This window comes from Olea europaea, chromosome 5 (genome assembly GCF_002742605.1).
Source record: "Olea europaea var. sylvestris chromosome 5, O_europaea_v1, whole genome shotgun sequence".
NCBI classification, from domain to species: Eukaryota; Viridiplantae; Streptophyta; class Magnoliopsida; order Lamiales; family Oleaceae; genus Olea; species Olea europaea.
The window spans coordinates 12,763,762-12,783,945 of NC_036241.1; the positions used below are offsets into that span (position 1 = coordinate 12,763,762).

At 42.2% G+C, this 20,184-nt stretch overlaps 1 long non-coding RNA gene and 1 pseudogene across 1 annotated transcript; both read right to left on the reverse strand.

Annotated features, from left to right (window-relative positions):
- Positions 1-3,839: 3,839 nt before the first annotated feature.
- On the reverse strand, positions 3,840-4,718 carry LOC111394696. Its single transcript, XR_002702670.1, has 3 exons — positions 4,576-4,718; positions 3,999-4,130; positions 3,840-3,917 (listed from the first exon to the last, which is right to left on the reverse strand). It is a non-coding gene; the product is annotated as an uncharacterized LOC111394696 (long non-coding RNA).
- Positions 4,719-4,725: 7 nt separating this feature from the next.
- On the reverse strand, positions 4,726-19,081 carry LOC111394252 (annotated as a pseudogene).
- Positions 19,082-20,184: the final 1,103 nt, after the last annotated feature.

Genomic DNA, 20,184 nt, shown 5'->3' on the forward strand with positions numbered 1-20,184 from the left:
ATCCTATGGAATTAATTGGATATAATTATTTAGTTATGAGAATTAAACCACTTAATTATTTGAAATATTCTACGATCAATTTAGATAAAAAGGTGTGTCCTTTCATATGAATAATCATGACTTTTGGTATAATTATTTTTCAATGGGTGTGTCTCCCACAGAGATTAATTCAAGAGGTGTGTCATTTTGTAGAGTTATGTCTCTTGAAGAACACAACTTTTTAACCTATGGTTGATTCCTTCGTTCAAGTTTGAATATGATGAATATGGTGAATATGTACCTTATTATTTGACATAAAATGAAACTATCATGTGAAATGTCACAAATGTGATAAGTTGCATATCTTGCAATGCTTAGCCCTTTTATTGTTGAATTTAACTTCAATCATGAAACCAATTAAATTGGTATATGTTTTGAAAGCATTGTTGGTCTATATGATGACCTTGATTTAATTTGAATGATCAAATTAAAATAATTGGATTGAAGTATGTTATATGCAACTTTAATTGAAATAAATTGTGAGTCAACGACCACTACTTTGGAAGTATTTAGACTTTCACGAAGCACTTGATATGGATATTATCTAAGAGATAAATAAATTGAATTATGAAAGAGTTGCTAAACCCTAAGTTCAATTGTAACCCAAAGATGTGGGAGATTATCATAAATGCTCGTGAACTTGAATGAAAAGTTTAAAACTTATGGATGCAACGTTACTAGATTGCATATGTATTCCTAATTGAGGAATTGTGGGGGGAACTCACTTTAATAGTTACGTTTGCTTCTATCTTATAATCATAGAACGATACCTATGAAGGTGGAAAGATAAAAAACCCTTATACTAATTATAAGGATGATATATACTAAGTCTAAAGTGGATGAAATGGGTTGTAAAGCCGATTATGACGTTTGTTTAGACATACAAGAACAATTGAAAAATATGAAGAATATTCATAAAGTTCGAATGCACTGTTATGTTTCAATGATGATATTGAATACCCATGACCCTGAAATCCACTAGTAAACATGGTTGAGTAGTGCAAGAATTAGATAGAAATCATCTAACAGTGTTGTTTGGAGATTGATCAAGCTTTAGATAAAGCTAATAAGAAGTATGTAGCTTCATGAAAGGATTTCTTGGTGGTGACAATTTGTATCTATTAAATGAAATCGATCGTTTGCTAGCAATAATTGATAAGATACTAAGTCATATGTAATGGTAGGTCTAGACGTATAAGTCATAGACATAATACCATTAAGCAGTTGATCTCAATGGTGTAAACTCGTGGTACTTTTAAAAAAGATTTAAAAAGAGAGATCAAGAAGATTGCATATCGAAGGGAATGAGATTGAAGCCTACTACGTTAGAGTCCTTGTAATGATAACCCTACCTTGTTAACTGGAGATCCCAAGATTTTGGTTCAAAGCGACAACTAAGTTATGAGGATTCCAGAAGCACTTAGGAAAATAATTTCCCAACTCATTCCTATGATATTAAAGTGCTTTCTGCAGAGTTGCAAGAGGTTAAAATAATCTTTTAATGATTCCTATATCTTTATTAAGTCAAGTGGAGTAGGGCAGAATACTCTTAATAGGAGGTCACCTATGTGAGTGTGAAGTGTGGCCGCTTCAATGAGAATTATTCAAGGCTTAAATTCTCTAAACACTCGCAATACCAAGAAGGGTTCAGGGCCAAAATGAACCAATTCATGAGAACCATGAACGGTTTAGGGAAGACATTGTGTGAGTATCGTTGTCTTTGCTTACACTAAAGGCTGAATGGTTCAAGACATCACGTTCACCAATTAGCCGAGTAAGTCCGATGGTATTTCACTAAGGGAGGTTCAAGACAAGAAGCTACATTCCCTGATGCAGTGTTTTTTCGCACCCTTTCTACATTGCATCAATATCATCGCATTTGCATATGCGTACCCAATTTCCATTCATGTGGGGGGGGGGGGTTTTAGGAATTGGTTCAAATAATTAACCAAAAATTGGAAAATGAAAAGGTGTGTAAAGGTGGAAAATGAAAAGATATGACTACGTGTCAACTTCGACCAAATATTTGGACTTGATCCAATGGTAAAATTACAAAAGTAAATAGATCAACTTATTCTACTCGTCGAGTAGATCATCATGGTATATTTGGAATCTCGAAAATAATTCTGGATGAATGAGAAATTACGGACCAAAGTTGGAAGAAATGAAGTGTTGCAACTTTTCGAAAGGATGCAGGTTTTGGCCAAGTGTTGCAACTTTTCGAAAGGATGCGGGTTTTGGCCCACACTACTTCATTTGCACCATTTCTACATCTATAAATGCATGTTTTTGGATATACCAATTGCATTGAACATTCATTCTCCTCTTGCAATTCTCTTCTTTCTAATTCCATAGCATTTTCATGCATTTTCTTGGTAGAGAGGGAATTCCGTTCGAGTTCGCTGGTCGAAGTCATTTGGAGTGCTCCTATGGCTTGACGTGGTCGTTGTATCTTGGGAGATGATTATCGAAAAATAATTAGCACCGATGCGAGGCAAATTCATCTTAAAGAAAGAGTTATACTCGCCTCGACCAATCGCATCACTTACATCTAATTTTTTCTGATTTCATTTCTACTTGATTTTAGAAAATGATTAATTTTATTTATATGGTTTATGCAATATTTGATATGAAGAATCACATGTTTTAATTCAAAAATGAAAATAGTCAGATTCGATAATCAATGGTTAGTTTTTCAAACGCCATTTCGGTAAGTCGAAACCTTGTTTTGATTTCGTGAACATAAACGGTATATTTTTTGTGAATATGACATGCACATAATCGGTGTATTCTCCAACAGTTGCAAGTGAATTAAGGGAATTGAGACTTTGGATTCACCCCTTTCCAACATATTAAATAAATTTGGAAACCAATAGTGTCATTATAATTACACCAAGGGAAGTAAGCACTACATATACCACAATGAATTAACTTAAATTAAATTTTAGTTAGCATCTCAGGTAAAGAATTTCTTAATACTCCAGATCAAAGTCTCAATATTATATTATTTTTCAGATAAAGGTTAGAGTATTATTTCCACTTTCAAATCTCTTTAGTCCTCATAAATCAAATTGTGTTTCCATAAATGTCGTGCTTATAAATATTTCGTTGCTCAAACTACAGAACACATTCTTGAACCGTGACATTATTATCAACAAGCAGAGCCGGTCCTGTGGTCAGGCAAATGAGGTCTGTGCCTCAGGCCCAAAACCATAGGGGGCCTATTTTGGCCCAAAAGTTTTTTTTTTTTTTTTAATATTAGAAGAAGGAAAAGGAAAATAGTTTTTTCATTAATTGTGAGATGATTGAGATATTTGTTTGTTGCTCTAATGTTAAGTTTTAAGTTGGCAATATGTTGCATAATACACCGTTGAATTTTGTATTTACGTTGATTTTGGGGGGCCTAATTTTTGGATTTCACCCCGGGGTCTGACAATTACAGGACCGGCTCTATCAGCAAGCAACATTTATGCACACAATATGTATATGTGACTTAAGTCAAACAATGAATATAAGAAAATAACAAAGAGCTGTACCTCTTAAGCATGATGCTACACTTCCATTAGCCATATAGGGGTAAACAAGCAATCGTTCTGTAGGTGTCATGCAAAAGCCACGTAACCGAAGTAGATTTCGATGCACAGCCATGCTGATCATTTCTGCTTCGGTTTGAAACTGAAGCTCTCCACCTTGTGTACGTTCTTCTTTTAATCTTTTAACTGCGACAAGAGAACCATTAGCCAACCGGCCTTTATGAACTTTGCCAAATCCACCCCTGCCAAGAACATTTTTGTTGCTAAAATTATCCGTTGCAACTTGGAGTTCATGTAAAGAAAATCTTTTGAGCTGCCCTAGATGGACTTCTGGATCCTCCTCAGCTGCCAATGAATAGAAGATAATTAAGAACACATTGTACACAATAGTCATGATAAACTAAAGCTTTCTTTAGATCCACTAACCAGGAACATCAAAGAAGTGAACAGATTGCTTCCTTCGTCAGTACCAAGCAAGCGCTATTGCAGGAGCAGCAAAGAGAAGAGCCGCTCCAGCAGCAACTCCTCCTGCAATGGCCCCAGTTGCACTGTTGCCAACTGTAGCAGTAATCAAGTTTTTGCAACTCAAACGACTAATTAAATGGTGAAGTGTGAGAGTTTGACAGAAAAAAATATTATATATATATATCCTTGACCTTATCAGTCCTACAGTCAAAAAAAATTTCAATGCATACCAAATAAAAAAATGTGATGAGCATAAAAATATGATAAAATTCTATGGTTCGAAAAACAGGAGAACAAAATTATTAAATATATGGTCCAAACATCACATTAAATGGAAATACAAAAAGTAGTCAGTAACTATTTTATATATTCCCGTTAGTTAATGAGAGAGCATTTCCAACTTCTGATATGTCTTATGTTCATATTCACTAGGTCATACTAGCAAAGCTTATCTTCTTAATATGCTATTGCCATGAGCCGGGAAAGGAAAAAGAAATTATTCAGGAAAAAAAGGATATATTATAAAGAATTAACGAACCTCGCGATGAAGATGGGTTTGTCGATTGAAGTGGAGGTGATGGAGATACGGGAGCAAGTTTCAGGTTAGGATTATTTTTGAAGCTGGAAGATAGGATCTCAACAGTCAGAACAAGACCTCGATGAGTGACTTAGTCTAGTGTGGAAAAGACAGTAAGACAGAAGTAATTGCATTAAACCTGATAGGTGTGAAAAGCTGAAAGGAGCCATTGATTGGAGTCGTCCCTGATAAAGTGTTATTTGACAGATCACTGTATTTATACTTGAAAATGATTATTAGTCTGCCAAAAACAAGATGCAAAGAAAACCACCAGTGATAAAAGAAAATCCTTTAATCCTCTACTTACAGGATTTGAAGGGTAGTGACGTTGGTCAGAGACATAGGAATAGTTCCAGTCAAAGTGTTATTGTTGAGCCTCCTATGTAGTCAACAAACGCACACAATTTGGTTTTGAAGAATCTGAGCAATTAATTATATAAAAAAAACAGTTTATTCAAAGTAATCTGAACATTTCTCAATAATTAGTGTTGACCTCGAAAATTGATCCTTCCACGTGGTCAACTGAGAGCTACTCCACGTATTCCTCCCTGCGCACAATCAGTGAATGGTCAGACGCACACGGTCGGGACCAGCGGGGGTGGTGGCGACCGTATACACTCCGACGGTCAAGTCAGGTTTAGGTGGTCGGAACAGTACCCAAGAGTTGTGCAAAATAATGATAAGGGGGAGGAGAAATATATAAGCTTGCTATGGAGTGCTATGTAGTAAGAGTTTTCATTACCTTTGTCTCTTGCCAAACCTTGGGTATTTATAGGTGGGATGAGTCGTTGGATGTGGGACACGTGTATACATCTGACGGTATGAGGCGCCCGCTCATAAGCGTCAATCAGCCGCGTCTGTAGAGTGGGCGGACAACTTGTTTCTCCTGAGTTGAATTGACATAAAGTTAATAAGTCACATCAACTAGCCTCATGAAGACGTCAAATCAATTTAAACTTTAGGTGCAGGAAGGATCTTGGCACAAATTTCTTTCCGAAATTGGCGGCGGATCTTCTAACCGGGGGCCACTTGGCCTCGGCTTCAGGGGCGAGGTGCTTCGGTCAAGTCAGTAGTAGGGATCGCTTGTACTTCGCAGCGTGCTACTAGGTTGCAGACATTGCTGATATCACTTCGAAAACACTTTGGACGAGTCTTTATTAGGTCGAAATATATGGTGGTGCGCGTTCCGAGGCGGATCAGATAGAGGCATAACAGTGTCCAGGTATAAATATTTATATCATGGGTGGACTTGCTTTCCTGACCGGATGTATATGTCTCGGTACTGGGGATCGCGACTCGTGGGAGTTTGGGGATTGATCTTTTGCAGTAATCGAGGTCATGATCCTAGGCAGATGTGCCAAAGTTTCGTTACTGTGTAAGGGAAACAATAACCAATGTGAGGTCGAAGCACTGCAAGATGGGACGATTAGTAGGAAAAGAGGTTAACATGACGACCGAGGCGATGTCCCAGAGGGGGCTCGCGCTAGGTGCTTGTAGGTTATGCGAAGGTGAGCAAGGAACTCATCTGCCACCGGTGCGCTAACCCACAGGGCTAACGCATTGGGAGATGGCTAAAACTTTGTAAAGCATGAGAGGGAACGCAGCGTCCGAGGCGATGACCCATAGGGGACTTCGCGTCAGGTGCGTCCAAACTTTGTAAAGTTGAGTGAGGAGCTCATCTATCACCGGTGCGTTGACCCAAAGGGCCGACCCGTTGGGAGATGGCTAAAACTTTGTAAAGCATGGGAGGGAACGCAGCATCCGAGGCGGTGACCCACAGGGGACTTCGTGTCGGTACGTCCAAGCTTTGTAAAGTTGAGTGAGGAGCTCGATCCGAGGCGATTCAAACGTCAAATGATTTGACAACTGTTGCGTATTTCCAAGGTGACAGTTGGGTGCCATGCCCATTCTCGTAAAAGGCTGTTGTGGCTACTTATTATTATTGACGGCTGCATGTAACCGAGGTGACGCATTTTAAGCAAGCGTGAATGTCACGGCGACATCTTGGGCGTAGATCAAATCTGGCGTTTCATTTCAACGGCCCAGATTGAAGATGCGATGAACGGCTTAGATTGATCGCATTTGAATTCGATGGTGGAGATCGGATTTGTCTTTCTATAAAAGGTGGACTCTGAGGTTTTCTCAAGCTTTCTACCCTTGCGAAACAAACAATATATTTTGCTCTCAAGTCATTGGCGATTTTCGGCATTTTCTAAGCAATTCCGACGAGAAAATTGAACTTTCGACGACCTTACACCATTTTCAGCTAGGAAAACCTTCAAACTCGTAAGTTTCATTACCTTTTAGGGCTTTTAAATTCTGAAAAAATGGCCTCGGAGAGGAGTTTTGGTTCGGGGAGGGGGTTAGAACTAGTGAGGGTGGACGAGCCCATTGTGGCGACCTCCTCAGAAATAGCAGAGGCAATAATAGGGGGAAAATATATGGAAGCGACCAAATAGCCCAACAGATACTTCTGTGCATTGTGGGCATGGGACTACCCATCCAAATTAAGAGAGGCCGACCTGGGGAGACTTAGGACGGAGTATAGGATCCCTGATAGCATAGATTTGATCCTCCCCGAGAGAGCCTGCTACCCTAGGCCGGTCTATGTGGCAATTAGCGAGGCGATCCTTAGGGTCGAACTTAGGCTGCCAGTTCACCCATTCTTTAGGATGGTGCTTAGATCCTATGGGCTAGCCCCGACGCAATTCAATTCGAATTCCTGGAGCCAAATGGTGGGCTCCTGGATGTTGTGGAAAGAGGCATCATTAGGGGTGGAGATGCCCCTCTCCGTCTTCCAGACCCTTTATATACCTAAGGTAATTGCTGGGGGGGGGGGTAAGACCCGGGGATGGTATTACCTTACTTCATGGGGTTTCCACGCTCCATTCGTGCTCGATTTGCCGAGCTCCTTCAAAGAATGGAAGAGCTCGTGGTGCTGAGCCACATGGTGATGGGACACAATGGAGGGGGACCCCCTGGCGCCTCTTACGGTCCCGACGAAGTACTCAACACTTAGTGAGTATAGTAGTTGTTTTTCCTTATATTTCTCTTCGGTTCGAATTGTGCCTAACATTTACCTTTCCTTTGCAGGTGCTCTTCCTCGGTGCGAGCTGTCATCCGAGGACTTTGAAACCATCTGCATCATTTATCAGCTGCCTCAAAAGAAGGGGTCTTACCATAGGCTGATTCGAAAGAACATCCACTTCATTACTCACGATCTGATGGCATCCCAAGGTAACTGGACCGAAGTCTTTACCCTTTATTCTAAACTCTCAACACTTGTACTAATTAATCATTCGCTCTTTGCAGACAACTTTAATAAGAAGATGCCTGTGCGCCCCAACTTTAAGACTATCCAGAAGATGATGGCAGAGGCACGGGCGTTGAAGGCCTCTTCCTCCTCCTACAAAAAACAAATGGAGGATTTGGTGGAAGCCAGTAAGAGGCTTCAGCCTCCGACGGAGGAGGAGGTACCGGAGGACCCGGAGGGTGACCTTCGGAGGAACGGCAAGAAGAGTGCCGCCCCTCCAAAATGCCCAACTGTGGCGAGGCCATCCCCTGCTCTGAGGCAAACCACAATCCCCACCGAGGTGGCCATTCCGGAGAAGAGGCCCACCCCATCTGAGCCTGCCACTGCCCCGGCCACAACACCCCTTGCTTTCGTGCCAATTGATCAAGTGCCGGGGCAGCAGAAGAGGAAGAGGCCCCGTTCCTCTAAGGAGGTCAACTTTCTGGGCATAAACCAGAAGGAGCCCGTAAGGGAAGTGTTGGAGGCTCTTCCTCCAGAAACAGCTACGGTGGCGTTGGTCCACAGCAAATACTGGACTGAGGAGTGAAGGGACCACACTGCCTCCTGCACAGTTGAGGATTTGGTGGCTGCAAATAGCGCCTGCGTGGCTCGGGCCCTGAGTACAAACATCCAACTTGAGGGCTTGGTGAAGGATCTGAACGCCAAGAGGAAGGACCTCGCCAAGCGCCTCGAGGAGGCGATGCACTATGGGGATGCCGTGCGAGCGGCCCAGGCCAAGGCCACGCAGGCGAAGGAGGGAAAGAAGGAAGCTAACTGTCGCCAAAGCAGAAGTGGAACGGCTGAAGAAGGAGTTGTACGAGGTGGAGTGCCAAGTGGCTGCTGTGACTCGGTGGCTTGATCACGCCAATGAGCACCACAAGCTCGCCACCGAGGCTCTGGAGGCCTCCAACAAAGAGAAGACGGAGCTGCGGTAGAAGGCAAAGGCTCAGTCAGAGGAGATTGCCTCTTTGAAGGAGGAGTTGAAGTCTGCAGAGGAGGTGGCAGTTCAGAACTTCGTCGACCACTTTGAAGACCATCCCCTGTATGACGACTTCGCCAATTTTTGGGCCTCATGGAGTTCCCAAAGCTTGTTGGGTCGACTGAAGGAGGTGTACCCCATTTTGGACATCTCCTCATTGGAGGTAAAGTTCGGGGGCCCAACTGGAGGTCGGCCTGATAGGCTTGCTGAGAAAGCTCCGGAGGCCCCGGAGGCGGCCGATGTAGAAGTCCCTCCAGCAGAATAGGGCTATCTTTTGTAATGGCTTCGGCCTCCTTGTACTTAAATTTATTCAATGAAATAAAATTTTTGGTAAGTATTTGTGCTTCTGTTTTTTTTTAATCTTTTCGATCTGTTCATATTTGTATGAATGACAAGCGTCAGACTAATTGCCTCGTAACAGTAACCAGTTAATAATTGCGGATCGGACCACTCAAGTTAATATAAGTTGAATCACTTAAGCGAATATGAAGCGACTCTTACTGCTAACCTGTTAACAATTTGAGGTCGGACCACTTAAGATAATATGAAGCGAACCACTTAAGAAAACATGAAGAGCCCCTTAATAATTGAAGATCGGATCGCTTAAGTGAACCTATTGAAGGACTGAGGAAACTATTTACTAACTGATGTGGTTCAGAATCGAAGTTTCATTACTTGAGATAAATTACACCACCCTTTACCAAGGAGATAAATTACACCACCATTTACCAAGGCGATTCTAGCACTTAGTTAGGGAATTTACAACTGAGATCAGATCAAAACAATCGATCCATTATACCATATTGAGATCGGATTGGAACAAAGGCTTATCATTGATAGTACTTCCTCAAGTGTTCGATGTTCCACTGATGCGGTAGCGCCTTTCCTGCCATGTCTTCAATTTCGAAAGTACCCGGTTGGGATTCCCGGTGGATGCGGTAAGGGCCTTCCCAGTTCGGGCCAAACACTCCTGACCCGGTTGGTTTAGAGGATTGGAAGACTCTTCTGAGGACGAGGTCGCTTTAGCGAAGAGTTCTGTTTCTGACTTTGGAGTTGTAATAGCGGGTCATCTTTCGATGATACTTTGCCAAGTTCACTTGGGAGGCATCCCTCCTTTCCTCAAGGAGGTGTAGTTTGCTTATCCGAGCCTCGTCATTGCTGATCTCATTGAAGTATATCCGTCGATGTGATGGGACCCCGACTTCGACCAGACTCATGGCCTCGGCTCCGTAGGTTATGAAAAATGGTGTTTCACCTGTTGCAGTCCGGCAAGAAGTTCTGATAGCCCAGAGAACGTGGGGGAGTTCGTCAACCCAGGCCCCTTTTGAGGTATCAAGCTTCCTTTTCAGGGTGTGCTTGATAGTCTTGTTCATTGCTTCAACTTACCCATTTGCTTGGGGGTGATGAGGTGTTGAGAAGTCCTTCTTTACCCAGTTCGTCGCATAAGTCTCGCATCTTCTTGTTGTCGAACTGCCTTCCATTATCAGACACTAAGGAGTGGGGGATGCCGAATCTACAAATGATGTTCTTCCAGATGAATTTGGTAGTATTCGCCTCGATAATCCTGGCAAGGGGTTCTGCCTCGACCCACTTAGTGAAGTAGTCAATGGCGACAATGGCAAAAGTTGCACTTCCTCTTCCTTTTGGGAGTGAACCAATGAAGTCAATACCCCACTTGGCGAAAGGCCAAGGACTGGTTACTACGGAGAGGCTCTGAGCAGGCTGTCTTTGTATGTTCGAGAAGCGCTGGCACTTATCACATTTCTGGACAAACTGGCAAGCATCCCTTTTCAGGGTCGGCCAGAAGTAGCCTTGATGGAGAATCTTGTGTGCCAGAGCCGTTCATTCGGAGTGATTTCCACAGATTCCCTTATGAATTTCCCTGAGTATGTATGTGGCCTCTTCACCTCCTATGCATCGAAGAAGCGGCGAGGCGAACCCTCTCTTGTAAAGGGTATCTTCTTCCAGGACGAAGTGTGCTGCCTTTCTTCTTAACTTCCTCACCTTGCTTCTAGAAGCAGGCAGTGTTTGATCCTTCAGGTAGGCGATGATAGGCTGCATCCATAATGGTGTGCCTTCTATCCATAGTATCTCTTTACCCCCGGAGGTGGAGAGCTTTGATAAGTGCTAAATAGGGATGACCTTTAGCAGCTCTGAATCCATGCTCCTGGCCAATTTTGAAAGGGCGTCTGCATGTACATTCTCTAGACGGGGGATTTGAGTCAGTTCGAACCTTTCAAAATGAGGAACTATGTCCAGAACCAACTTCAAGTACGCAATCATGCTACCATCTTTGGCTGCGAAGTTCTCATTGACCAGATTTACTGTAAGTTGAGAATTACTGCTCGCCGGGAGCCTTCTGACCCGCATCTCCTTAGCAAGTCTAAGACCTGCCAAAAGGGCCTCGTATTCAGTAGCGTTATTCGAGGCTTTGAAACCGAACCTCACTGCACAATTTAGCTTGTGGCCTTTTGGGCTTTCCAACACGATTCTTGCCCCTGCACCAGTCTCTCCCGAGGACCCATCTACGAATAGTTTCCATATGGGGGGCTCGACTGGTTCCATTATCGCCTCCATTTCTGGGGCTTTGGCAAACTCAACCATAAAATCAGCAAGGGCCTAGCCCTTGATGGCGTGTCAAGGTTGGAACATTAGATCGAATTGACTGAGCTCGATTGTCCATTTTAGCAGGCGTCCTGATGTATCTGTTTTCTACATCACCTACTTTAGTGGGAAGTTGGTGAGAACTTGTATTGAGTGGGCCTTGAAGTATGGCCTCAGTTTTCTTGAGGCTATGATAAGGGCGAGTGCCAATTTCTCCATGTTTGGGTAGCGTGTTTCAGCTGGGAGAAGTGCTTTGCTGATGTAGTACACTGGCAATTGGTGCTCACTTTCTTCTCTGACTAGGACGGCGCTGATCGCCACGTTCGAAATCGCTAAGTACAGTAGTAGAGACTCATCCGGTTGAGGTTTCGACAAGAGGGGCGCCTCCCCAAGGTGCTTTTTCAGAGCCTCGACGGCTTCTTCACACTCCGAAGTCCATTGGAATTTCTTTCCTTGTTTCAACACATTGAAGAAAGGTAAGATTTTATCTGTAGCTCTAGAGATGAAACGACTGAGTGCGGCTATCCGACCGTTGAGACTTTGGACCTTCTTCGGTTTCTGAGGTGACCTCATCTCTAGCAAGGCCATTACTTTCATTGGATTCGCCTCAATTCCTCTCTGATTGACAATATATCCCAAGAACTGGCCCGATGCCACTCCAAAGGTGCACTTGAGGAGATTCAATTTCATATTATACTTTCTAAGTATCTGAAAAGTTTGGTCGAGGTGACTCACGTGTTCGGCTGCCTGGAGGCTTTTGACCAGCATGTCGTCAATGTAGACCTCCATGGTTTTACCAATGAGTTCGGCAAACATCATGTTGACCAATCTCTGATATGTAGCTTCGGCATTCTTCAATCCGAAGGGCATGACTTTGTAGCAATATAGACCCCTGTCCGTAATGAACGATGTAGCTTCCTCATCAGGTTGGAACATGGGTATCTGGTTATACCCTGAGTATGCATCCATGAAGCTCAGGAGTTCATGTCCAACAGTAGAATCCACAAGTTAATCTATTCTTAGAAGTGGGAAGTTGTCTTTGGGGCACGCCTTATTTAAGTTCATGAAGTCCACGCATACCCTCCACTTTTGCTGGGCTTTTTCACCAGGACCGGGTTGGATATCCACCTTAGGTAGATGGCCTCTCTTATGAAATCACTGTGGCTAAGTTTGTTTACTTCGTCTTTCAGTGCCTCGTACCTTTCCGGATTGAAGGCACGCCTCTTCTGTCTATGGGGGACATAGGAGGGGTTGACATTAAGGTGATGGCAACTGATCCTAGGATCTATTCCCACCATATCTTCATGTTTCCATGCGAAGACATCCAATTTCCCTTTCAGGAAGCTTATCATCTCTGCTTTTGCTTCAGGGGACAATGAATTTCCTATACGCAAGACCTGACTGGGGTCTTCTGGGTTGGTGGGGAAAGTCTCCAATTCTTCCATTGGGGTCGCATTTGGTTCAGAGTCAATTATTAGGGAATCTAACTCATCAAGAGGGTATCCTTGTTTAGGGGCCTCTTCCATGTCGACGTCTCCCTCTTGTTCAGAGGTATGCCCTTGTTCAGGGGCGTCGATCATTTTCACGTACGTACTGACTTCAGCGGATACCTCTGTTAGGATTACATTAACAGTTCAGGGCTCGAACTTTCGTAACAAGTTTAAGTAGCATGCCCTGGAGCCCATCTGATCGCCTTGGACCGTAGCAATTCCATGTTTGGTTGGAAATTTCATGCACAAGTAGTGGATGGACATGACAGCCCAAAGATCTTTCAAAGCGAGTCTGTCCAATACTTCATGATAAGCCGATCTGTGATCTACCATCAAAAATTTCATGAAGTGCTGGGCCACTAGGGGTGCCAAACCCATCTCGACAGGCAGAGTGATCTGCGCTCGTGGGATGATGTTGTCCCCGGTGAATCCGAATAGTGGATCGGTCATGAGGATCAACCCATGTTCAATTTGCATTTTGTCGAAAGTGGAGCCGAAAAGTATGTTAACGGAACTGCCATTGTCAACGAGCATGCATTTTAACCCGTTTCTAGCCACTACGACTCTTACAACCAAATCATCACAATGGAAGTGGTGAACCCCATTTGAGTCTTCCTGAAAGAAGGTGATTAGGGCCATCCTATCTGCTGCGTGCGACTCGTTGACAATGTAAGTGATCGTTGGTGGGTCATTTGCTTCTCTTGTGTAATTTCTCTGGGCATTCCTAGTATTGCCACCGACGTGGGGTCCCTCAATGATAGTGTCGATCTCCATGATGACCTAGCTCCCAGAAAATTGGGCTTGGTTTCCCGGTCTTGATTGACCCCAATCCCTTGATTCTATTCTTCGAGGCGATTATTCTCTGTGCCCTCTATCCCCCCTCCTCGGGGAGGCAGATCTGTGAGGATATTCGTTCCTACTGGAGGGGTGTGGGTTGCTTCGATCAGGGCGTCGATTGGCATCTCGGTACTCACTAGTGTCATGTCCATAGAGTTGATGGAACGTACAAAATGTTACCCCTTCCAAGGGTCTGTTTGACCTCTTCTTCTTTTTCTTCTTGTTATCAGCTCTTCTAGATGGTCCCGCTTCAGTAGGGATATTCTCATATGTCAACACCGGTACTGCATTCAATGTGGTGGAAGCCAGGGCCTATCCGGATGTGGGAGCTATTGTATGACCTGCTTGGGTCCATTGCTGAGTAACAAGGTGTGCTGTGGGTCCTCGACCTACCTACCTCCGAGGCGGAGGGAGTTCCTACGCGGCACGGTTGCGATGATCAATCATTTCTTCACTAACAATTTCCACTCTCATCGTTGCAACCAGCTCGTCATATGTGGAGGGATTCTTGCTGTGCACGTCCCTCTAGAACAAAGTGTTCATGTTGAGCCCACCTTTCAAGGCTGAAAGGGCTTCTCTGTCAGTAACCTGTTCACAGTAGGTGATTTCGTCTGTAAACCTGGCGAGATAGCTTTTCAACGTCTCCCCAGGGGCCTACCTCATATCTTGCAGGCGTTGCATTGGTGCCTCTCCTTCCCTGCGTGAGAGGTACTGGTTTAAAAATGCTTTCTTCAAATCTGGCTAACTTCTGATGCTTAGGGGAGAAAGCCTACTGTACCATACTTTGATGGCCCCGCCTAGCGTTAAATGGAAGGCTCTGCATTTCAAAGCAGGCAAGGCTTCCCTAAGGCTCATCTATGTCATGTACTTGGTGAGGTACTTCTCCGGGTCCCCCTTTCTTTCATATTTGAGGATCTTAGGGGGCATGAAATTTGCTGGCATTGGGAAGCTTCGGATCTCCCTTGAGAAAGGGAGGTTATCATCATCATCGTCGATCTCATAAGATCGACAGGGCCCATCTGACCCTTCATCATCTTGAATGTCTTGGGGACGTGGAGGTGCTTCTCCTCGACTTTCCCAGTCGATTAGGTTCCTCCCGTCTCTCCTATTTCTAGGAGATCTGGACGAACTGATCCTCTTACTGGGTGGATCCTATTGCTAGGACCCTCCCCTATCTGGTCGAAGACGCTTGCCGACCTCTGGTCCTCATGTTCTTGAGGAAAATTGTCCCCCCAGTATGGTTCTGATGGCTAGCTCCCTTGCATATAAGATGTGGCTTCGGTGTTCATCTTCCTTTTGAGGGGACATTCTGTGTGCCGGCTCATGTGGCCTCGGGAGTGAGATACAAGAGCTTCCCGCACCAGGTAAGATCCTTGGGGCATTTGATAGCCCTGATGACCCTAGGTTTGCATGAAGAGTTCATGCATTGCCATATTCTGAACTGTGATGTTTCTCATACCCACAGCTATCTGAGCCATTCCTTCAGTGAGTATGGCTATTCTTCCACCTCGACGACGCCGGTGATGTGGTCTCTGATGAGTAATATTGTTATGGAGTACCTCTTCTTCAGATTCCTCTCTCATGGGGTTGTCGTCTTCATGGCTATAGCTCATCCTACCTCCTTTTTCAAGGTTGGTGAGAACTTGGATTGTAACTCGACTTTGTTCTTTTTCAAGAACGTCCCCTTTTCAGGGTTAGTCGCTAGTTTTTCGGTAACTTCTCCGATGGAGAATGCAGAACTTCGAACGGGAAGTTTTTCCCACAGACGGCGCCAATCTGTTGACCTCGAAAATTGGTCCCTCCACATGGCCAACTGAGAGCTACTCCACGTATTCCTCCCTGCGCACAATCAGCGAATGGTCAAACGCACACGGTTGGGACCAGCGGGGGTGGTGGCGGTCGTATAAACTCCGACGGTCAAGTCAGGTTTAGGTGGTCGGAACAGTACCCAGGGGTTGTGCAAAATAATGATAAGGGGGAGGAGAAATATATGAGCTTACTATGGAGTGCTATGTAGTAAGAGTTTTCATTACCTTTGCCTCTTGCCAAACCTTGGGTATTTATAGGTGCGATGAGTCGTTGGATGTGGGACACGTGTATACATCTGACGATATGAGGCGTCCGCTCATAGGCGTCAATCAGCCGCGTCTGTAGAGTGGGCGGACAGCTTGTTTCTCCTGAGTTGAATTGACATAAAGTTAATAAGTCACATCAACTAGCCTCATGGAGACGTCAAATTAATTTAAACCTTAGGTGCAGGAAGGATCTTGGTACAAATCTCTTTCTGAAATTGGCGGCGGATCTTCTAACCGGAGGGCACTTGGCCTCGACCTCGGGGGCGAGGTGCTTCGGTCAGGTCAGTAGTAGAGATCGCCTGTACTTCGCAACGTGCTACTAGGTTGCAGACATTGCTGATATCACTTCGGAAACACTTCGGACGGGTCTTTATCAGGTCGGAATATATGGTGGTGTACGTTCCGAGGCGGATCAGATAGGGACGTAACAATTAGTAATGAACCTAATCAAAGAGAGTTGATGCATTAATACCTTCTTCACATATAATTTGTCTATTGGGCATTAATATTGTAGGAGCTGAAAGATTCAAGCATTGTCCAATTTTTCACTTGGTAAATTGTAGGGGGCATGATAATTGTAGCAATTCTCAAGAGACAGAGAACAAAATTATTTTCAAAAAAGAGAAAAATATAGGAAAAACAATTAAGAACTCTACACAATGTTCATATTGGGGCTTTCATAAAAAACTATCTAAGGCCAATTTGTAACCTTTCTCAATGGCAAAAATTTCAATAAAGAAAAGGAAAGAGACCAAAAAAATATATTTATACAAGAAACCAGAAAGTCTTATCACGTACAGAAAACGTAATCTCTTAAGATGGCCTAGGGGCGTGGGGATGGGACCACTTAAATTGTTCTAGTAAAGATCCAAGCTCACCGAGTTTGTTAAGTTCCCAAGATCAATTGGAATTCTCCACTTAAGTTGTTACCAGAAAGTTCCCTACCACATACACATCAAAAAAAAATAAAAAAGGAGACGTACACAACGGTTAAGATGATAATATGTAAATTAAGCCCTTGTTTGAGCCCCTTTTTCTGGGATTAAAAGAATTTGGAGTAGTGATTTTTTGGAGAAAATGAGTTTTGGAAAAATAGGGCTTGAACAAGGGCTAAATATCACCAATAAAAAGAGCAGCTTGCAAAAATTATTGGCACAAAGAAATAGACATGTAAATCTAAGGTCTCTCAAATGTCTAATACGTGATATTCAGACTACAGATCAACGAATAAAATGCTTTAACAGCATTGTAGTTTATAGAAACAAATAAATTTCAAAATATATAATTACAGCAATATTACTACTTGTCCTTTGCATCATCATATGAGGAAAGGACAAAGCACGGGAAATTAAACCCTTTTTAGCTTTTTTTTAGTAATACAGTGATTAAATTAAAGAATGTAAAACGTCAGTGAAGGGATAAAAATATAATCTTTGAGTAAATGAATTAAAAAGAAACCAAAATTTAATAGCTTTTGAAATATTGAACATATAATTTTCCACGGACCTCACAGTACAGTCGGCATCTAAATAGGATATTGATATGTCCTTCTGAACCTCAACAGTTCATATTCTCCTCTTGGACCATCAACAGAAAATAAAAGAAATATTCGAAGATTTCATCTCTCATCTGTAGGTCGAAAAATGTATAATGTGAATCCATAGTACGGTGATACAGCTAAGAGTGTAAACAAATCAACAAGAAAGTAGTGTAAAAATGTGAATGATGTGATTATGTTTTGCAAAGCATGACTTACAAGTACTGCGAATTCGGGAGTAGATCGAGCACCGGAACCAGTTGACCGGACAAATTTGCGTTTACGAGATCACTGAGCACACAGAAAAATTATTTCCATAGTTGGAGGATCATGTTAATACTAAAACGCAACTCGTGTAGCTAATTATGGAAAGGACAAAGCAGTCTCACACTCTAGTAACATTATTGTCACTGCTGCATGTAATATAAAACCAAGTGCAAGGATTGACAAGTGTAGAATCCCAGCTCTGAAGAACGTTGTTAGGATCTGCCAAGTTTGTCTTAAAAGCACTCAAGGCATCGCCTGTCGCGTGTAAATCAATTTGCAAATATCGAGGACCATTTTCTTTACAAAATTAAGTTAAGCTACTGCCGAACAAATCTACACATTTATTTGCAAGGCCAATTAAATATGAGTTAACTAGTTTATAATAATTCGCCTCAGACGTGCCACACAAATGTTTTTCTTCATTGTTACAATGGTCAAGTCAAGTCAACAATTAAACTTTCCCGAACAGAACAAAAAAGGAGAAAATTTTCCAAAGTTACAGCTAATATAAAACGGAACCCTTTCATTAGCTTCAAAATAAATCCTAACGAATCCCCCAACTTTGTAAACAAAAACTTACTTGGTCTTCAATCTGTGATTTGAGTTTACAATAAACAAGAAACAGGCTGGAAACACATCAATTACAATACAGTCAAACTCAATTCAAGCATAAAAATCACTTCAGTTGAAATACAAAATAGAAGAACAGACCGCTACATTATTGCGAAACCTGTGAAAATTGCGAAATCCCAAAAATTAAGTAGAGAAACCCCAAGATTGTGATCGCAAATACCGACCGCTACATTATTATTTCACCCCAACCTATCACTTAAAAACTTGGATTCCACATTAAAAAGCTATATGTTCCCCAGTCCCCACTACTATAAACTATGTAATAATTGAAAGGAACCAAAATATTACCAAATCCTGTCACAAAAAGTACATAAATCCTCCATGTTGAAATCAATGAGAAGATTAAAGGGGAAGCGTACCTAATCCATAGATGTGGGCATTTTCAATAGGTTATGATCTTCCAATTGTTACTTAATTCCTTTGGAAATACTTCTCTGTTGATGGGGAGACGTGTACAAGGAGAAATCTCAGTCAAGTGTCTTCTTCAACATAAGCTATTATTGTTAATTTCCTTAAGATCTTTGAAGGCTCGAAGATTTTGTCCTGATAATTTCTGGTAAACTTGAGTCCAAATTAGGTGATATCCTCATCAAACTCTCAGTTCTATTAATCGAATTATTTCCTTGTATTTGTTGATTGTTTGGTTAGAGAAGATTTTCTCATAAAAATAAGCCTCTCACAAATGGTTGATGAAACCTGTACCTCCACTTCATTGGCCAAATGATTATATGCCCTCTTTTGTAATAAGGCCATCACACTGCACTTTCTTATGGGTTTGGCAGATCAGCAACAATGAAAATGTGTTGTTTGGTACCATCAGGATAGAAACGTGTTTTTGGTGAAATGCTGCCTTATTATTTTTCTTTCTTCCTTTTGTATCTCATCGGCTGATTGTGAATATAGGCACTGAACCTTTGTATATATTTCTGGCATTCCCTCATATTTAACCAACCCATGACAATAATCTACAGTTCGGATTCATGGGATATGTTGTTCTGCAACCTGTTGGAAAATTTGGTATAATTAGTTGGTTTGACCAACTTTAGACCAATTATTTAGTGGGTCCTGTTAGTTGGATAAATGATTTCTTTGGCCAAGTGCATTCTACTCTATGAGTAAAATTGATATATGTATTTTTTCTCAAAACTAATTAAGAGTGAATGAAAAATTAAATCCAAAATATGACCACTTGAAGTTGAAATAAATTGGAAATAAAAAATTGGTGGGAAATTGGAAAATGCCAATCCCACGTAGGAAAACTAAAAGAATAGAAACCACTTTATATAACTCAAGTCTGGGATTTGGGTTTGGGCCCTAAGATAAACCACTAGTTTTTGAATGGGAGAGAACCTATATACTAGTAGGTTGAGCTAAAACCCACACGCACCCGTCATCACCGTTCGATTGGCCGGCTCAACATGCGCACAGGTCGTGCACATGAGCATGGGCCCAATTAGTATATTTATTTTTGGTACAATAATATTTTAATTATATTATTTTATGAAATTAAATAATATATTCTAATTATATTATTTTTTCATTAAATTTTCTGTGTTCAACACGTGGCTTCTTCTATAACTGGCGGTTGTTGATAGTTTTAACTGCCTATCCAAACGAGTTGTCTCTGTTCCAAGACACAACTTTTCGACTGTTGTGTCTTTTGGACATATCTTTCAACTTCTATAAATATACCCCCATATACCCATTTTTGTTCATTCCAAAAAAAAATTTCTGCGTTATATTATTTTTTCCTTAGAATTTTCAGTGCGCGACACGTGGCTTCTTCTAGAATTGACTGTTGCTAACAATTTTAACTATCTATCCAAACGAGTGTGTCTGTTCCAAGACACAACTTT